The following is a 17,500-nucleotide window of genomic DNA, read 5'->3' on the forward strand; positions in this document are numbered from 1 at the left end:
CCATGGCCAAGTCAGCCTCTTTAAGATTTCTTGGTCAGAGGGGAAAGGTTGAGAGACACAGGAAGGGAGGTTTGTGTTTGGCTAGTCCTCCCCCCTCCCCTTCCCCCTCCCCTTTCTTAATTGTATTCCAACAATGAAGGTAAAACTCTCTCTCTCTCTCTCTCTCTCTCTCTCTCTCTCTCTCTCTCTCTCTCTCTCTCAACAAATTAACGTCGGGATAGTAAAGTTTCCGTAAGGATATAAAACCTAGAGATGTACTCTGTTAGTAGATGACTAAAAGGTTCTTGTAAATTAGTGGTTGTTCAAATTGAATTCTCTCTGTACTGTAATAGTAAATAATTAATTTAATAAACGGGGCGTCCAAAGGATGAATAAGAATCTAAGCGAATAAATTGCTCGTATACAAATGTCTTGGAGCAGAAGACACCACATACTTTGTGAGTTTTAACTTGCAATATTGATCAATCTAAAAGTAGCTGATGTAAATGGTGCCATTTCACAGTGATATCAAACTTGAGGAATATCAATACAAGTGCTCTTCCGAACTTGAAATGTTATTTAATATTACGTAATATTACGTCAATGTAAATTTTACCATTTCACAATGATATAGAACTTAGGAAAATCAATACAGTGCTCTTTCGAACGCCAATTTGAAGTTTCATTTGATATTACGTTAATATAAATAATACAATTCCGTAATGACATAGAACTTAGGAAAATCAATACATAGCTCTTTCGAACGCCAATTTGAAGTGTCATTTAATATTACGTTAATATAAATAATAATTCCACAATCGTATAGAACTTAGGAAAATCAATACATACCTCTTTCGAACGCCTATTTGAAAAGTCATTTAATATTACGTTAATACAAATAACACAATACCACGAAGGTATAGAGAGCTTGAACCAAACAGTTGCATGATTCTGTCGAACACCATTTTGGAAAAGTAATTTAATATTCATTGTGTGTATTGTTGCCGTGTGGGTCAACAATCCCATACCGAAGAAGTCTTCAGTGGGTTTCGAGCCTGGGAAGAGCTGTTAATCTGGTGTGTGACCTTGTTTGCCGCAGGCTTCCTCAGCTCAGGTCAGGTGTGTGTGTGTGTGTGTATGAAATGTCACTCGTGTCAGACGTTCTCGGAAACGTGGTCGTTTTTTTTTCTTTTTCTTTTTGTGATTTTACAAAGGGGGAATATGAGGTCGGTATGATTTTAATTGTTACATATATATAATACTGTTACTTGGAATTTGTATTACCCGTTTAATTGGAAATATTGTGTTATTATTTTGATAGGTTCGAAAACCAACCACATGGTCGTTTCTCCTTTGTTTTCATCTTTAGTTGTTTTCGTGGTACGGTGCATGCTTTTACCAGTATTCTATACTTCTCCCCCCCTCCCCTCCCCTTACCCCTTCCCCTAATACCATCTCTCTCTCTCTCTCTTCTCTCTCTCTCTCTCTCTCTCTCTCTCTCTCGTGTCGTGCAGACGTGGTACATTTTTGCATTTGCCGTCTTGCACGCAACGTCTAGCCAATTTTCATTTTTCAGTTTCGTTCAAGGGTCGATCTCGGAAGGCGAGAGAGACCTTGTAGCTAGCTAGCTACTAGCCTCGATGCGTTATCTCGATTACGAGAGACCTAGTAGCTAGCCAGTTATTAGCCATGATTCGTTATCAGTCAGGAGACGGAGTCCTAGTAGCCACTAGCCATGATTCATTATCAGTTAGGAGACTGAGAGACCTATTAACCAGATACCTAGCCATGATTCGTTATCGGCAAGGAGAGACACTGAGAGACACTTGTCCCTTGATAACGGGCTAACCCCCTAACCTCCCCCCCCCCTATTTCTTTTTATTTATTGCTTAATTCTTATTCTTCTTCTTTATATTCCGTTTGATATCCTGTTTTAGTCATAAGAATTATGGATGATATTCGCTTTGGACGTTACTCCTCGTCATGTATTCTCTTTTCTGTCCTTTGTCTCATTCATCATACAGTGGGCATTCTGTATTTTGTGGAAGCTTGTTAGCTAGTTTACCGTCTCTTAAACATGATGCATTGGAAGGGTTGAACGTTTCAAGTATAATAATAATAATAATAATAATAATAATAATAATAATAATAATAATAATAATAATAATAATAATAATAATCCACAATTATACGAATAAATTGTATTGCTGTTTATAATACTTGTGATTTTTATTTGCAATTTTTTTTAAAAAGTGAATTTATTATCAATAATAATAATAACACTATTATATTATTATATTATTATTATATTATTATTATTATAGAAAAGAAATGCATTATTTGTATAATATATAAATTGTGAATTTTATTATGCAACAAGTTTTTCACGATACTGTGAAATTCTTAGCAATAATAATAATAATAATAATAATAATAATAATAATAATAATAAAATATTATTATTATTATTATTAGTTATTATTATTATTATATTATTATTATTATAGAAATGAATCGCATTATTTGCAATATATGATTGTGGATTTTTATAATGCTAAAAGTTTTCCCGAGATTGTGAAATTCTTAATAATAATAATAATAATAATAATAATAATAATAATTAATAATAATAATAATAATATGATTTTTCGTTATAAATATCCAAGCACTTCAGGACAACAATTTGGCCCCACAGACGAATAGCGAAAGCTTTATCAGAATTCTTATGAACTTTGAGGGCGTTGGAAATGTGAGTTGCCTGGCCTTTTGAAATCAAAGTTTATGATTAATTATCCAGCCGGCGATAGTAGTAGGACGGGGGGCGCCAGGGGGGGGAGGAGGAGAGAGTCCCCCCCTCTCCTTTTCCCTTCGTCAGGTGGCTTGTTCCCCCAAAGAGGGAGGAATGTGGGATGGAATTTCTGTTGACATGGCCTAGGGATGGTCCTGAGGGAAGGTTTAGGACCTAGAGAGAGAGAGAGAGAGAGAGAGAAGTAATAAAATAGAGAGAGAGAGAGAGGATAGAGAGAGAGAGAGAAGAGAGAGAGAGGAGGAGAGAGAGAGAGAGAGAGAGAGAGAGAGAAATATTGGAGAGAGAGATAGAGAGAGAGGAATGATGAGAAAGATTGAGGAGGAGAGAAGAGAGAGAGAGAGAGAGAGAGAGAGAGAGAGAGAGGCCGCCGCACCTGACCTGTCCTCGTATTTATGATCCGAAAAGAACGGTTAGAAAATCAATGTAATCCGTTATTGGCTTTTATGTGGGAGGGTAATACCTGTTTACCTCCTAAGATCTAATGCTCCACGTGTTGCTTGCTTGTTTGCTTTCTTGCTTGCTTACTTGTACGCTTTCCCGCGCTCTCCTTCTTGGCTGTCGTAGGATTTTGGGGAAACGTATCCTTTGGTCGGAGCTCAAAATCCTATCTATTATTCTTATTTAAAAACTGTTCTGTTCAGTTGTTCTTATAAATGTTCTTTAACTAAAATATTCTTTGGTTATTTTAATAAATGTCACTTTTCTATTCTTAAAATTTTCGTTTTTCAAAAAATATCCATTAAGAATGTAATTCAGTTGTTTGTCTAAATATTTCATAAAATTAAATTTATGCAAATAAGAAGAATATCTTGTGCAGAATTATATTACTTTTTCAATTGATAAGTTTTGTAGAAATACGCTGTTATATATTCTCAGTTGCGCAGAAAGAGAAATAAAAATATAATCTGTATGGTTATTTTTCGTATTTACATAATTTTCATTTTATGGAAATATTTAGATAAACAATGGAATTAAATTCTTAATAGGTATTTTTTAAAAAACGAAAATTATAAGAGTAGAAAAGTGACATTAATTAAAATAATCAAAGAATATTTAAAAGAATATCATTTATAGTGCTCAGTTTTTATTATTATTATTATTATTATTATTATTATTATTATTATTATTATTATTATTATTATTATTATTATTTGAAAAATGGATAAGACCTGTTCTATTAAATTATTTATGAAAAAAGTTAAATGAAAATGTAAAATCTCTGCGTGAGAGCAATTTATAACTCATATCTCATTCTATCCTTCCGCCCTGACATCGAAGCACCTATGCCTGTTTATACTGAAGTCTAAGCTCTCTGTAAAAATGAAAAATAAATAAATAAAAAGCAAAGTTCCCGCCATGTTTAACAGAATTATTAGTCTTCAGATTGTTTTGTGGTCGTGGCTGAAGCCAGCAGCAGCTTATACGGTATGGAACACAATAGGAGAAAATGTTGCTGTCGGCGATATACATTGTTATTGTGAGCCATGCGTTCGGTGGCTCTAAAGCGCTGCGGAGCGGCAGTAAGCATTCTTCTTCCCCCCCGTGTAATTTCAAACCCCAGGCTCTTATCCCGAAGCTTACGTCTTCTCCTTTTAAAATCCTGTGTCCGTCCGTCCGTCCATCGCCTCTCTCTCTCTCCGCCTCGGTGTGTGCGAGTGTAATCCATTTTTCCCACGTGGGGGGACGGACGCTGCCTGCTGGTGTTATGAGGAATGGTGGACGGGTATTGAGGTCAGGGAAGCTTCGGCGGAGGTACCTGGGAAATGCTTGTCAGTTACGAAGCTCATTTGTGCTGAGATCGGCGGGCGCGACTGACTGACTGTCTGATCGAGAGAGAGAAGTGGTGGTCGCTCCAAGCTCGGCATCGCTCGCTCCGCTCTCAGCTGATTGGAGAGAGAGAGAGAGAGAGAACCAGAGCCGTTGCTGGTTGAATAGCAGCACATAGGCCTAGCGTAGTAGCTCAGCCGCGCTTTCTCCCTTCGTATGTGCGTCTACTTTGATTCGTGTGTCCCCTGTTGCTAGTCTCTCTCTCGGCCCCCCGTCTATTTCAAACGGATAGTGTGAACGTGTATGATAACGTTTGAGATCTTGGCTTACGTGAAATCAGTGTTTTACTATTATTTTTAGTCTTTCACTATGACATACGTCTACTGGATGCTCGCCATGCTTTGGATTACCGAGATGGAAAATGATGTGATGGTGCTGAGTGTTTGTGGTGAGATCTCCCGGTGATGCTGTGTGGATTGTTTGGAAATTCAAGTGGTCGGATTTTGTCTGCCTCTTTTTATATATATTTTTGTATTTCGTCGCTGGTTTCGTTTCAGCTGCTGTTTGACACGCTAAGGTTAGTAGTACTTACTAATTTGATACACGTTTTATTGCACCGAGGACGTCACTGTGTGAATTGCCTCAGGATTGTGAAGTGATTTGTGTCTAATAATCAGTGAGAATGTACGTCATGTCACTCATATATATAATATATATATATATATATATATATATATATATATATATATATATACACACACACACATGCATACATAGATTGATATATGTCTGTAATAAGTAAAGCAACCACTACGTTCTTCCTTTAAATGCAGAATTAAGTTACATGGATTTATACGTTGTTAACGTTGACAAATAATGTTTTTGCTATAAGACCACATTAACGGCCATTTCCAGTACAGCGTCACGTGTTACTAAAACCATCGGTAGACCTATAACGATTTTCGGGAGAGCTTTTATATATGTATGGAGAGCTTTTATATCTGTATATATTTATATATAATGTATGTGTGTACCAGGTATATTTATAACGTTCAACATTCATCTGTTTCCACTGAAAGAGGGTAGGAGTAAAAAAAAAAAAAAAAAAAAAAAAAAAATAGCGCCACTGTAGCGCTGCCACATTCAAATATGATAAATTGTGTGGTCAGTTTTATTTGCTCTGTTCAGACCTCAGGGTGTAAGGCGTTTGAAACCTGCGGTGTGTTTTTTGGGTGTTTTCAAGGAATGTGGAGCTGCTTACTCCTTTCCTGTTGGGAAAATGTTATTCATGTTGACGCACACTTGTATCAAGGTATACATTCATACGTAGTACATACATACATACTTATGGTCGTTTGTCAATGATTTGAAACTGGACATTCAGTTGGTTAGTTTTGGTCAATATGATTTGTTTTATAATATATATATATATAATATATATATATATATATATGTGTGTGTGTGTATATATTATACGTGACTATATATAAGTATGTATGTATGTTCTGATTTATAGGAAGACATTATATTTAAAAAAAATTGGTAGTAATGAACGTAAGCGCATACAGTTTGTACTTGGTATGACCAGAAATTGAATGTAGCTATCGAATATCTGCTTAATTGTTGCTGACGTTTATGATATGTCAATATTTATTGTTATTGAAGTGCTGATATTACAGTATCTGGGTATTTAAGGTCATATTAGTTAAGGTAGAAAGGGGGCCTGTGTTGTTTATTGAATAATAGCGTCTTCTGGTGGCTACTTTCAGCGTACTGTCAGGTAACAGTTATCTTGTTGGTTGGCAACACAACCCAAGTCAGTTATTCGCGACATTTACATATTGGGAAACTCGCTCTTCTTCGTTTTAGTTACGTATTTCTGGAGTGTTCGCGTCTCACAATTAACTTACGGGTCTATAATATGCTGGCGCCAGTTAAGGATCTCGTGACAAGTATATAACATACACACTCGCACGCACATATGCAGTGTATATGTATGTTATGTATGTATATATACACATGTGTATGTCTGTTAGTGTTTGTATGTGTATATAAGCTTGTTTCGAGATTTCTCTCTCTCATATATATACATATACATACATACATTCATATATATGTATGTATGTATGTAAAATAGACAGGCATGCACGCACACTTTGGGTTAAACGGAATTGAAGAAAGGCCGGAAGTGACCATGAAAATGAACAAGTGGGCCTTTCCTTTTGTCTTATACACGTATTTTGCTCTTCATTTCAAATTAGATACGCCTAATTGATAATAATAACAATAATAATAATAATAATAATTTAAATCTAGTTTTTCTTAATTCAGTCAATCTCATGTATAACTTAATTGCCATTTGAGGCACGTCCATTAAGTATGGCTTTATGGTTGATTCGATGTCACGACGTGGCGTCGCATCCGCCGTGGTTGGTTATCGAGCCGTCGGCTTCGGCAGAGCCGAGAGGAACACGCCGACGACGACGAGCCCAAGATAATGAAGACTTCCACGCCGCAACATTCGGACTGTAAAGGTCAAAAGGTCAGGAGAGGAGAGGAGAGTTGGTCAGCGAGGCTTTTGTTTGTTTTCGGATGAGGGAGGAATATTCATTTCTCTATTTTTTTATTTTTTTATTTTTGTTTATGCACGGAAAATGAAAATTTTGATATTTAGGCAAGTCGGATGGTCCAAGACTTTTGTTTGGTTTTGTGTGGGGGGTGAGGGGAGTAATAATTGTTTAATTTTTTGCAAATAAAAATGAAATGGTTATTGAGGCAAATTGGCGATTGTGGCAAATAGAATTCATTCCTGGTTTCGCGTTTGTGATGTCAGTAGATCGTCAGCTACAGCATAATGGAGAGTCAGTATCTCTCTCTCTCTCTCTCTCTCTCTCTCTCTCTCTCTCTCTCTCTCTCTCTCTCTCTCTCTCTCTATATATATATATATAATATATATATAGATATATATATATATGTGTGTGTGTGTGTATATATATATATATATATATGTATGTATGTATGTATAGTATATTTATATATTGTTTTTAACGAATGAACAAGGGGACAGAAAAGCCGGATAAACCATGGTTTATATGCCACAATCAATGCGACAGAAAGGGCGAAAATAAACCATGCAAGACTTCTTACTCAGTTTTACTTTTCGCCTTTTTTAAATTTAAAGTTGTGATCCTTTTAGCTACACTTTACTCTGAATAATTCTTGTAGTCACTTAATACACAGTATCTTTATATATATATATATATATATATATATATATATATATATATATATATATATATATATAATAAAAGGCGCCTACAAACGCCTGAAGAGAGAGAGATAGTTGATATCTGAAATATATAGCATTTACTTTCTACGTTTTGGCGTTTTACATATATATATATATATATATATATATATATATATTATATATATATATATATATATATAAAGAGATATACATACATATATATATATATATATATATATATTAGAACACGGATACAGTGTTTTTACTTTGCTATATATATCTATATATATATATATATATATATATATATATATATATATATATATATATATATATACATACATACAATGACATCATTGAAGCTTTCTCTACTATTTTAGTGACTCTGGGGATAATAATAATAATAATGATAATAATAATAATAATAATAATAATAATATAAAATAATAATAATAATAATAATAATAATCATAGTAAGAAAAGTGATGGACTCCTAAGGAGGCAGGATATAACCCGGAACCCCACACTATAAATACCACCCAGTCGAATTGGAGGACTGTGATGGAGGAAAAAAAATATTAATAATAATATCGTCGAATGGAGAGAGACACAAATCATATTCGTGTGATATTCTTAAGGTGAGAAGGACATGCCATACCATATTGGCTCCTTGTCGATGTTGTGCTTAAGAATATGAATTATCGACTTTCTTTCCTCGTGACTTTCAGTCATCAATGGTAAAAGTGCAATTTGCATGCGAAAGTTCGAAGTTCGGGAATGAATTGATTAGCGTTATTATCGATAAAATATTGTTAAAAGTGGCGGCTGGTATAGTGGGCCGATTGCTCATAGTTTTTAAAGGTTTGGTTGGAATTTGATCGATATATACGTAAATATAATATTTATACGATATTATTATACGTGACGTCTCAGCAGACCCCTGACTCAGTTTATATAAGGTTAATCTGTTAATAGGGAGCTGAAATGCCGAATTATTTGACGCCAGCGAATGATTTGTTTATCGTTTTGAAAGGTTTGATTGGAATGTGATCGATATATACAGCAAATATGTGACATGAAGGCCGGTGGCGGTCTCAGTACTCATACGTGACTTTTTAGCAGACCCCTGACTCAGTTTATTTATGTTGATAAGTTAATAGAGAGCCGAGATGCAAAGTTAGCTGATGCCAACTAGTTAGGTGGTGTTAATACGGCATGTTGCAATATTCTGACATCTTTCTGAATATTCCCTGATGCCATCGAATTAGTTGGTGTTGATGCAATATGTGGGGCAATGTTCTGACATCTCTTTCGAATATTTCTTAATAGATTATGAAGCAATTTAAGTACCTTATCTTCTCGTATCCCTATTTTAGGAATGTGGGTCAAAAGCTCTTGTAAAGAAGAAGAAGAAAGGTGGTCACAAGGCCAAATGCCTATTGGTTCCTTTGCAGTCTAAAGAATATGATATTATTATTATTATTTATTATTATTATTATTATTATTATTATTATTATTATTCAGAAGATGAAACCTATTCTTATGGAACAAGTCCACCACAGAGACATCGACTTGAAATTCAAGCTTCCAAAGAATATTAAGGTGTTTATGAGGATGAAGTTAGAGGGGAGGCAGAGGTCATTAAAGAAAGAAGAGATCTCACTAACTGAAAAAAAAAATCAATAAATTATTAAACAGATAAAGAGACCCATAAGGTCATTCAACGCTGAAAGGAAAGTAGACAGTAAAAAGGACTATGAATCACTTGTTAGAAGAAGGTTGAGGAAAGTCAGATGAGAGAAAGGGAATACGAACGGAGGTACAGTAAAAAGAAATGAAAGCAGTTGCAGCTAGGGGCCTAAGGAAGGGACTCTGCAAGGATTCTCAAGTAATAAGCCTTACAGTGCTCCACGTGAGGCGCACTGACGGCACCTGACGAGGCTTTGCTCTGGAGTGTTTCGGGGGATTTCAGTCACGTGATAAAAAATGGTTTCGCTCCCGCTGGCTATTCCGAAGTTAGTGCGTTTTCCTCGACGCATCCGCAGCAGGTACCGATACGGCGGGGTGGGGGGGGGGGGGGGGACAGTTCGTCCTGCTATTGTAATCATGCCACCGTTCGAACATTCCCATATCCTCTGTCACTTCGGCCGGCGTCGCCATTGACGGGAATTTTACCGTATTTTGATGGAATAGAATATATAACACAGTCTAGGTCTAAGGCCAAACGCTTGTACCTACGAGGTCATTCAGCGCTGGAGGGGAAATCTTGAGAGTGGGTAGGTTTGGAAGGTGTAACAGGAGGTAAACCATTTGCAAAAGTTTATTTTCTAAATAAAACAGCGCTTCAGTTTAGAAGTGATTTTTGTCTGTTTCTTCGCCCTTGATACAATTTTATGACTGAAGTCGTGTTCTCGTTCAGAGGGCGGTCCTTTTTTTTTTTTTTTTTATCGGGTGAGGATGGCCAGAGGTGAGGGCGGATAGGGTCGTGTTCGGAAGCAACGTTGCCAAGTAGGGCAAAGAATGATGGATATAAGGCACAGCGTTCAGCTGCATTTAATTTAATCCTTCGTCTTCATCTGTAGCGTCGATGGTAAGCGTCGTGGGGAATCTTAGGCGCTGCTAAAGTTGCCATGAAGATGATGTGGGTAAATGAATAGACTAAATGGACGAGGTTTTGCGTTGTTATCATCTCGCGGTATCTGGTAATAACGCCTGGGGAAGGTCGAGGCTACTGCTGCTAGCTGCCGCTTCTCATGGGCTGGTTGAATCCTCGACTTCCCTCAAAACCAACGACTATATATATACAGAAAACCACGTGTGTCATTTTCTTACGGAAAGCCTGATCCGCACATTTCAATTCCGTGCGAACAATGGCTCCTTCTTTTGAGCCTTTTAGCTTCTTGTGAGTTTCCGAGGCGCGTTTGTTTATGAATGAGATGATGAAGCAGTGAGTCATGTGTGTGTGTATGTGTGTGCGTGGACGACTCGGAGAGAGGAGGACGAGTGTGGTGGTGGGTAGGTCGGGCGAGGTGAGGGAGGTCGGGGTTCGTGAGGCGGGTGTGGGCTTACGCCGCCGACGCCAGACACGCCCGACGCACGTGGTAAATAGCTTACCTGTGGGAGACAGAGAGACATACACACACACGGACTCCTCCTGTTGCAGACGGCGTTAGGAGGCTGTCACCAAGGGCTTGGACTAGGTGATTCTACGACATCGTAATTCTGTTGTTTCTGTTTGTGGTACTAGGCGCCTGAAATGCTACCAGGTCCAATGTCAGTGTGTTTTAGGCGGTTTGTGATTAGTTTGTAGTTTCTACTAGTCGCCTGAAATGCCAGGTTTTGTTACCTACTTAAAGAAAAAAAGGTCTAATATTACTGTGTTTTAGGCGGTTTGCGATTGCTTTGTGGTACTAGGCTCCTGAACTGCAAGGTTTTGTTACCAACTAGGTCTACTCTAATATTAGCCACTGGGGTTTGGGTGGTTTGCGAGGCTTAATCATTCATTATACCGCGAAACGTTTATTATAGTTTTTTTGGCCTTATATTTCAATCTCTTTGTTATCTTTCTGTATCTCCTATCACCATCTGTTACTTCTTTCAAATAAACACCTTAATCTTTGGAAAGCATGTATTTCAAGTCAATAGCCCCTGTGGTGGTGGTGGGCTTGTTCCGTATGAACGGGGTTCATATTCTGAATTATGATAAGAATAAAACGTATAAACCTCAATAGTCTTTATTACATCGCATTACATATAAATATAGAAACAGTAGCGCTTCCTCTTGTCTTCTGTAGTACCTTTTCGCATTTCCCAAAACGCTAGCAGCAGCATGTTGGGAAGTCCCCAGACGGCCAAATAAGTGCCTTGCATTTTGAATGAACTGTCAGAAGCCCAACCGGGCGCGTCGACAGTCACAGGTAGAAGTCTTGAAATGAGTCGAAGACACCTTGTGATTGAAGATACCTTGTGAAAGCGTCGATTCATATACCCCTTCTCTTGCAGATGCACACTTGACATTTCATGAAGGCTCTTTGGGAAGTTTATGGTCGATGATAAGATGTTCCGTTGTCCAAGGCGGTGTTTCATAGTGTGGTATTATTCATCTGTATCGTCGTTTGTAGTCTAGAAGGAGCAGCGGAGATTTTTGCCTTTAGTCTTACTGTTTTAGATGTCAAATGGTTCCTGTTGTCGTAGCGTTTGTTATATAATTGATTATTCTGACTGTTATAATTAATTATTTTGACTGTTCAGTCAGTGATCAAGACGTTACAGTTATTGATAATGATAATATGATTATTATTGTTGTTGTTGTTATTGCTGCTGTTTTTATTCTCGTTGAGACAGTCAGGATTTAAATGAGTATATGTGAGATTTGATTCAATGAAATAAGATTATATATATTATATATATATATATATATATATCTATATATATATACTATATATTATATATATAAAATATATGAAGAGAAAAGGCCCATAAAAAACACTATTTTGACGTTGCAACCATATATTTCGAGCACTTCCTTCTGTGCTCCTGATCACTGGTAAAATATGGATATATATATATATATATATATATATATATATATATATATAGTATATGCAGAGCTAATATATACAACGGAAATCTTAGCTGTGACCCTAAAAGAATATTTTTTGTCATAATTGAAGTTCAGGTGAAAAGATTATAGTATAGCGAGTTTGTCATTATGGCTAAAATGGATGGAAGCTTATTGTGACATTGACGCCAACTGAATTGGATATAATTATTGATTTAAGCCTAATATTACGATCTCATTTTGACCATTAAGTTAAAAACAGAACAAAGGATTAAAGGCAGTAAAGAGCAGTAACGACGGGAGAGGTGTAAATGTGCAAAATAGAGAGAAGGCGAAAGAGAGTGGTGGCCTTTTTTTTTCTTTTTTCCTTCTCTCCTTTACTCTCTCTCTCTTACCACGTGGGGCTCGCACAAGATAGAGGAATATGGCGCGCGAAGTTAAGCACACGTGACAGCACTATTGGCCACTCCCCCAAGACTGCTCTCTCTCTCTCTCTCTCTCTCTCTTTTGGTGTAAATAACTGTTGATGGCAGCCTCTCTTTTCTCTCTCTTTTTACTGCTACATAATACAGCTGGCGATAGCAGCCCTCTCTCTCTCTCTCTCTCTCTCTCTCTCTCTCTCTCTCTCTCTCTCTCTCTCATGGAGGAGCTATAGAGAAATTTTTCCCTCAGAAGTTTCTTCCGCGTAGGCGGCAGCCACCAACAAACCTACCACCTTCTCTCCCCCTTATCTCTGTCTCGATATAATCTTACGCCTATTTCGTGCAACTAGCGAGAGTTACGAAGGTGGCTTCTGAATGGGACCGAGAGAGGACTCATTTGCATGAGAACAGGTGCAAGAAAGAAAAGAATAAAGACGACGACTCAGCGCTGAGAGAGAGATATGGCGCGGGAAATATAATAATGAAAGTAGTATTTATTATGACCTTTGGCCCGCTGTATAATTCGGGGACAACAGAATTTTCGATGAATGTCTGCGTTGCATTTCATGCATGAATTGCATTGTTGAATCTCAGTGTAGTTTGTTTTGAAGTGGGGAGTTGAATTTGACGTCTCGGGGAGTAAGCCTACAAAACTGAAAAAGGTGTTTCGCTTTGAGTTAAAGATACAGGAATTATAGGATAGGGTATTTTATAATTTATTTATTAGAATGAAAATGTAAAAGTTTATGATTTATTTATTAGAATGAAAATGTAAAAGTTTATGATTTATTTATTAGAATGAAAATGTAAAAAATAAATAATGCGCATGTTAAACAGTACAGAACAAATATTTCTAATAAAATATAGCGTATTTATTTTAATTTTCGTTCGTGAAACAAGGATCTAGCATGCGTCCCGAGTAAGCTGGAGGTCGCATCACGCCTTGCTCTTAGGAAGTCTTGACGGATGGGGCGAAAAGGGAAGGTTAGGACGAGTCTGTCTCTTGTCTTAGTTTTCAACTGAACAGCCCCAAGAGAGTGCTATAGCTAGGCATTGTTGGGAAAATGACCGTAGGATGGATTTCAAAAACAGTAGGCTTATATACAAAAGCAACAAAATTAGTCACAGGAGGGTAGTAGAAGGTGCACTCATCAGAGAGATTAAAGTAATAGAAGGAAACAAAGGTTTTACCTCGGAAGATCCCATAAGCCTAGCTTTGATGTTAAAAGAAGCTAAGATCGACCCTGCTGACCTGGAGATTAGGTTTCCTGCCCAACAGACTTTTGGTGACCACACCCTTACCTCAAGGATTAATCCCATTGACCATCAGCTCAGGATATCAGAGCGACAAGAGGGGATTGGCAACTCTCAAGGAAACCAGAACAGCCATCACATAAATGACAGCTCAACGAGAAGAAGTTCCAGAAGACTGCTGGGCCTTGACCCAGGCTAACATCCCAAACATCTCTTGAAAATGGGCCACAGATAATGCCTGAAAGTACTCGAGTGTGTAGTAAATTAAATGTAAATACTTAGAAGTAAACAAGTTAGTTACAAAGTGATTTTGGTGGTTTCTTTTTCAATCTTCAGAAGAAAACTGAAAGAAGTTTTTGTTTGGTTTATTATTATTATTATTATTATTATTATTATTATTATTATTATTATTATTATTATTATTATTCAGAAGATGAAACCTATTCATATGGAACAAGCCCACAGGACCTATTGACTTGAAATTTAAGCACCCAAAGAATATTATGGTGTTCATTAGGTAGAAGTAACAGAAAGTAATAGGAAATACTTACAGAAGAGTAAGTTATTAGACAGAAAAATAAGCTAATAGATTAATAAACAAATAATCTAATGAATACAAGGAGAATTGTTCTATGGTATAGCAGCTTCACAAAAACCTGATTGGCACTGTTGATAAGCCAATCACAGGGCTGGAAACTCTCAGTCTCTCTCGAGAGAGTTCACATGGCTAGGATCTAGGTATGTTCCTCCTCTCCTGAAGAATACGTCTTTCAAAAGTATCCCTCGAGAGAGACTGATAGTTTCCAGCCGTGTTATTGGCTTATCAACAACCAATGAGGAGCATCGTAAGGGACTGGCATAAATATCAAATGTTGATGTGAATCTACTATAGTAATGCCGCTAATGCGTTGCATCTTCGGATTTGCAAGCAGTTGCATAAGCGTTTGCATCTGTTTTTGTTTATTCAATTTGCTAAGGTATGGAAACGTTTGACGGCCCCTGTGGGCGTTGAGAAAAAAAAAAAAAAAAATGGCCGAAAGTCAGTATCTACTACACGGCTCAGCGTGTGTCTGATTGACAGACGGGGAAAATATGTAACACAGAGCGCAGATGATGTTTTTTTCCCTGGTGGATACGGACGAAACAGCCACCCATAAACTGGAAACGAGTGAACCGAGCGTCCATTTCTGGTCTTCGTTCACTTTTACGGTTCGTCCCTTTGAAATTGAGTTCCCTAGGGGGTGTTAGTAGTGCCATCAGTGCATCTCACGCTGTGCACTGTAGGCATTACTGAAGGTTCTTTGCAGCGTCCCAGATATTGAAGTAAAATAGAGTAAAATGTGACAGCCTTCGTATCAAAATGAACAGATTTCTTGAACAGATTTCTTTACAGAAGATTACAACTTTTCTTAACCTACATTGTCTTATTGTAGGCATTACTTAAGGTTCCTTGCAGCGTGCCTTCGGGCCCCCATCTGCAACCCCTTTTGTTCCTTTTACTGTACTTCCGTACTTATTATCTCTCTTCCATCTAGCCATCCACCCTCTCCTAACAATTATCTCGTAGTGCAATATCGAAGTTTACCTCCTGTTACACCTTTCAGACCTATCTAGTACTCTCAATTTCCTTTCCAGCGCTGAATGACCTCGAAGGTCCCTGTGTTTGGCCTTTGGCATATATTCTATGGTCAGTTGAATAGTTTGTCTCAGTAGTATAGGAAATGATGAGTGGAGATGAGTGAAAGAGAAAGCACAGAAGACCCGAGGGGCCGAATTTCTAGGAAGCCCTTTTGCATCACGCGGCGTTTTAGAGATAGAATATTCAAAGGAAATAGTTGTTCTTCCAAACGACCTTGTATCCGTAACTTATATAGGAGGATCTACCTTGGAATCTCGGTATGCAGTTCGGATGAGTTCGAAGGACAAAATAATGACGCAAGTTCCAGGCATATTTAGTTTATTTTTATTTTTTTTAACCTCTTTACGTAGATCGAGGTTTCTCTTTTTTTATCGCTCACTCTACGTAGATTGGCTTTCTTGTTTTTTGGTTTTTTGAGGTGTGTGATTGTGGTAACCAGTTCTTGACTGTGGTTAATATAATTATATAATTTCACAAGTATCCGGTAAAAGAGAACAGTAGATCATATGTATATATATATATATATATATATATATATATATATATATAGATATATATATATGTATATATATATATAATTCTAAAAGGCTACCAACCACTCTTTCCATCCACAATCTTTAGCAATCACTCAATACAGCATCATCATTGCTACTGTAACACTTCATCGCACTAAAAAAAGAATAACATATTCTTCGCTCCCTCTTTCTTCCACGTCCTTTCCCTTTCCCCTTACCACCGCCCCCCCTTCCCCCCATTCCCGCCGTTCTCCAAGACCCCACACCTCCCTGAGGGCTATGCGGGAAACGGCGCTGGGGATGTTTGCATGTGACCGTTTGTACTTGGCCGATAAGGGCAGCCTCCTCCTCCTCCTCCTCCTCCTCCCGAGGGAATCTACAGTTATATAGTATGGTGTGGGGGAACAGGCAGCAAGGGATTCTGTACGTTTTTTGAAGATTCCATTGGATGCCTTTATGGCCGTTGTTTGTTGTTGAGGTAATTTCGACTTACGCCGCATATTTATGTACATGTGTAAATGTATATGTATGTATATATATGTGTGCGATTAATATGTGTGTATGTATGTACATATATATAATGTATAAATATGTTTGCATATATAGGTATATGTAAATATATATACTTACACGATGCAAAGCCGTATTTTTTAGCTTGATATTGTGAATATGTCAAATCAGTCTGATAATATATATATAATATATATATATATATATATATATTATATATATATATATATTATTTGTAAATAAATTCTTCTGTTAAAGCAGGATATGTCTCAAGTGTAAAAGGCCCACTATAACACACTTTATTAATTAAACTTAGCTTTAAACCAGAGTGTTCTAATGGGTATTATTTTCGTTCTCTGAAGGAGAGAGAGAGAGAGAGAGAGAGAGAGAGAGACGAGAGAGAGAGAGAGAGAGAGAGATGTCGATTCAAGGACATGACAGCAAATGTCCACTGGAAAAATGGAAAGTCAAAACACGACAACACGACATGGGCATATTTGAAAACGACAGTGCGCCTCCACAAAGCTACCCTTAGCGATCACACGATGGGCCCCGAGAAAGGACGTTAAGATCCTCTGCAATTATTGAGTTAGTCCGGATGACCGTCGTCCCCAGAAGGCTGGACTCTTCTCTCTCTCTCTCTCTCTCTCTCTCTCTCTCTCTCTCTCTCTTTTCGTTAAAGCATAAGTCGTAAACTTCAACTGTTTTCAGTCATTCTGATTGCCTCTGTTAACGATAATATATCTCTCTCTCTCTCTCTCTCTCTCTCTCTCTCTCTCTCTCTCTATATATAT

At 37.3% G+C, this 17,500-nt stretch overlaps 1 protein-coding gene across 6 annotated transcripts in view; it reads left to right on the forward strand.

Moving 5' to 3' along the window:
* LOC135196137 (orphan steroid hormone receptor 2-like) overlaps nt 1-17,500 on the forward strand; it is a 337,215-nt gene that overhangs the window by 114,926 nt on the left and 204,789 nt on the right. The window contains exon 1 of one of the 6 annotated variants that reach the window (XM_064222678.1): nt 4,556-5,132. The exons of 4 other annotated variants lie outside the window; for them this stretch is intronic. The gene's annotated coding sequence lies outside the window, so the exon portion shown is untranslated. Of the gene's footprint in view, nt 1-4,555; nt 5,133-17,500 lie in introns of those variants that run through there. One more of the 6 variants, XM_064222674.1, reaches the window with a different exon arrangement.

Source organism: Macrobrachium nipponense, chromosome 17 (assembly GCF_015104395.2).
Source record: "Macrobrachium nipponense isolate FS-2020 chromosome 17, ASM1510439v2, whole genome shotgun sequence".
NCBI lineage: Eukaryota > Metazoa > Arthropoda > Malacostraca > Decapoda > Palaemonidae > Macrobrachium > Macrobrachium nipponense.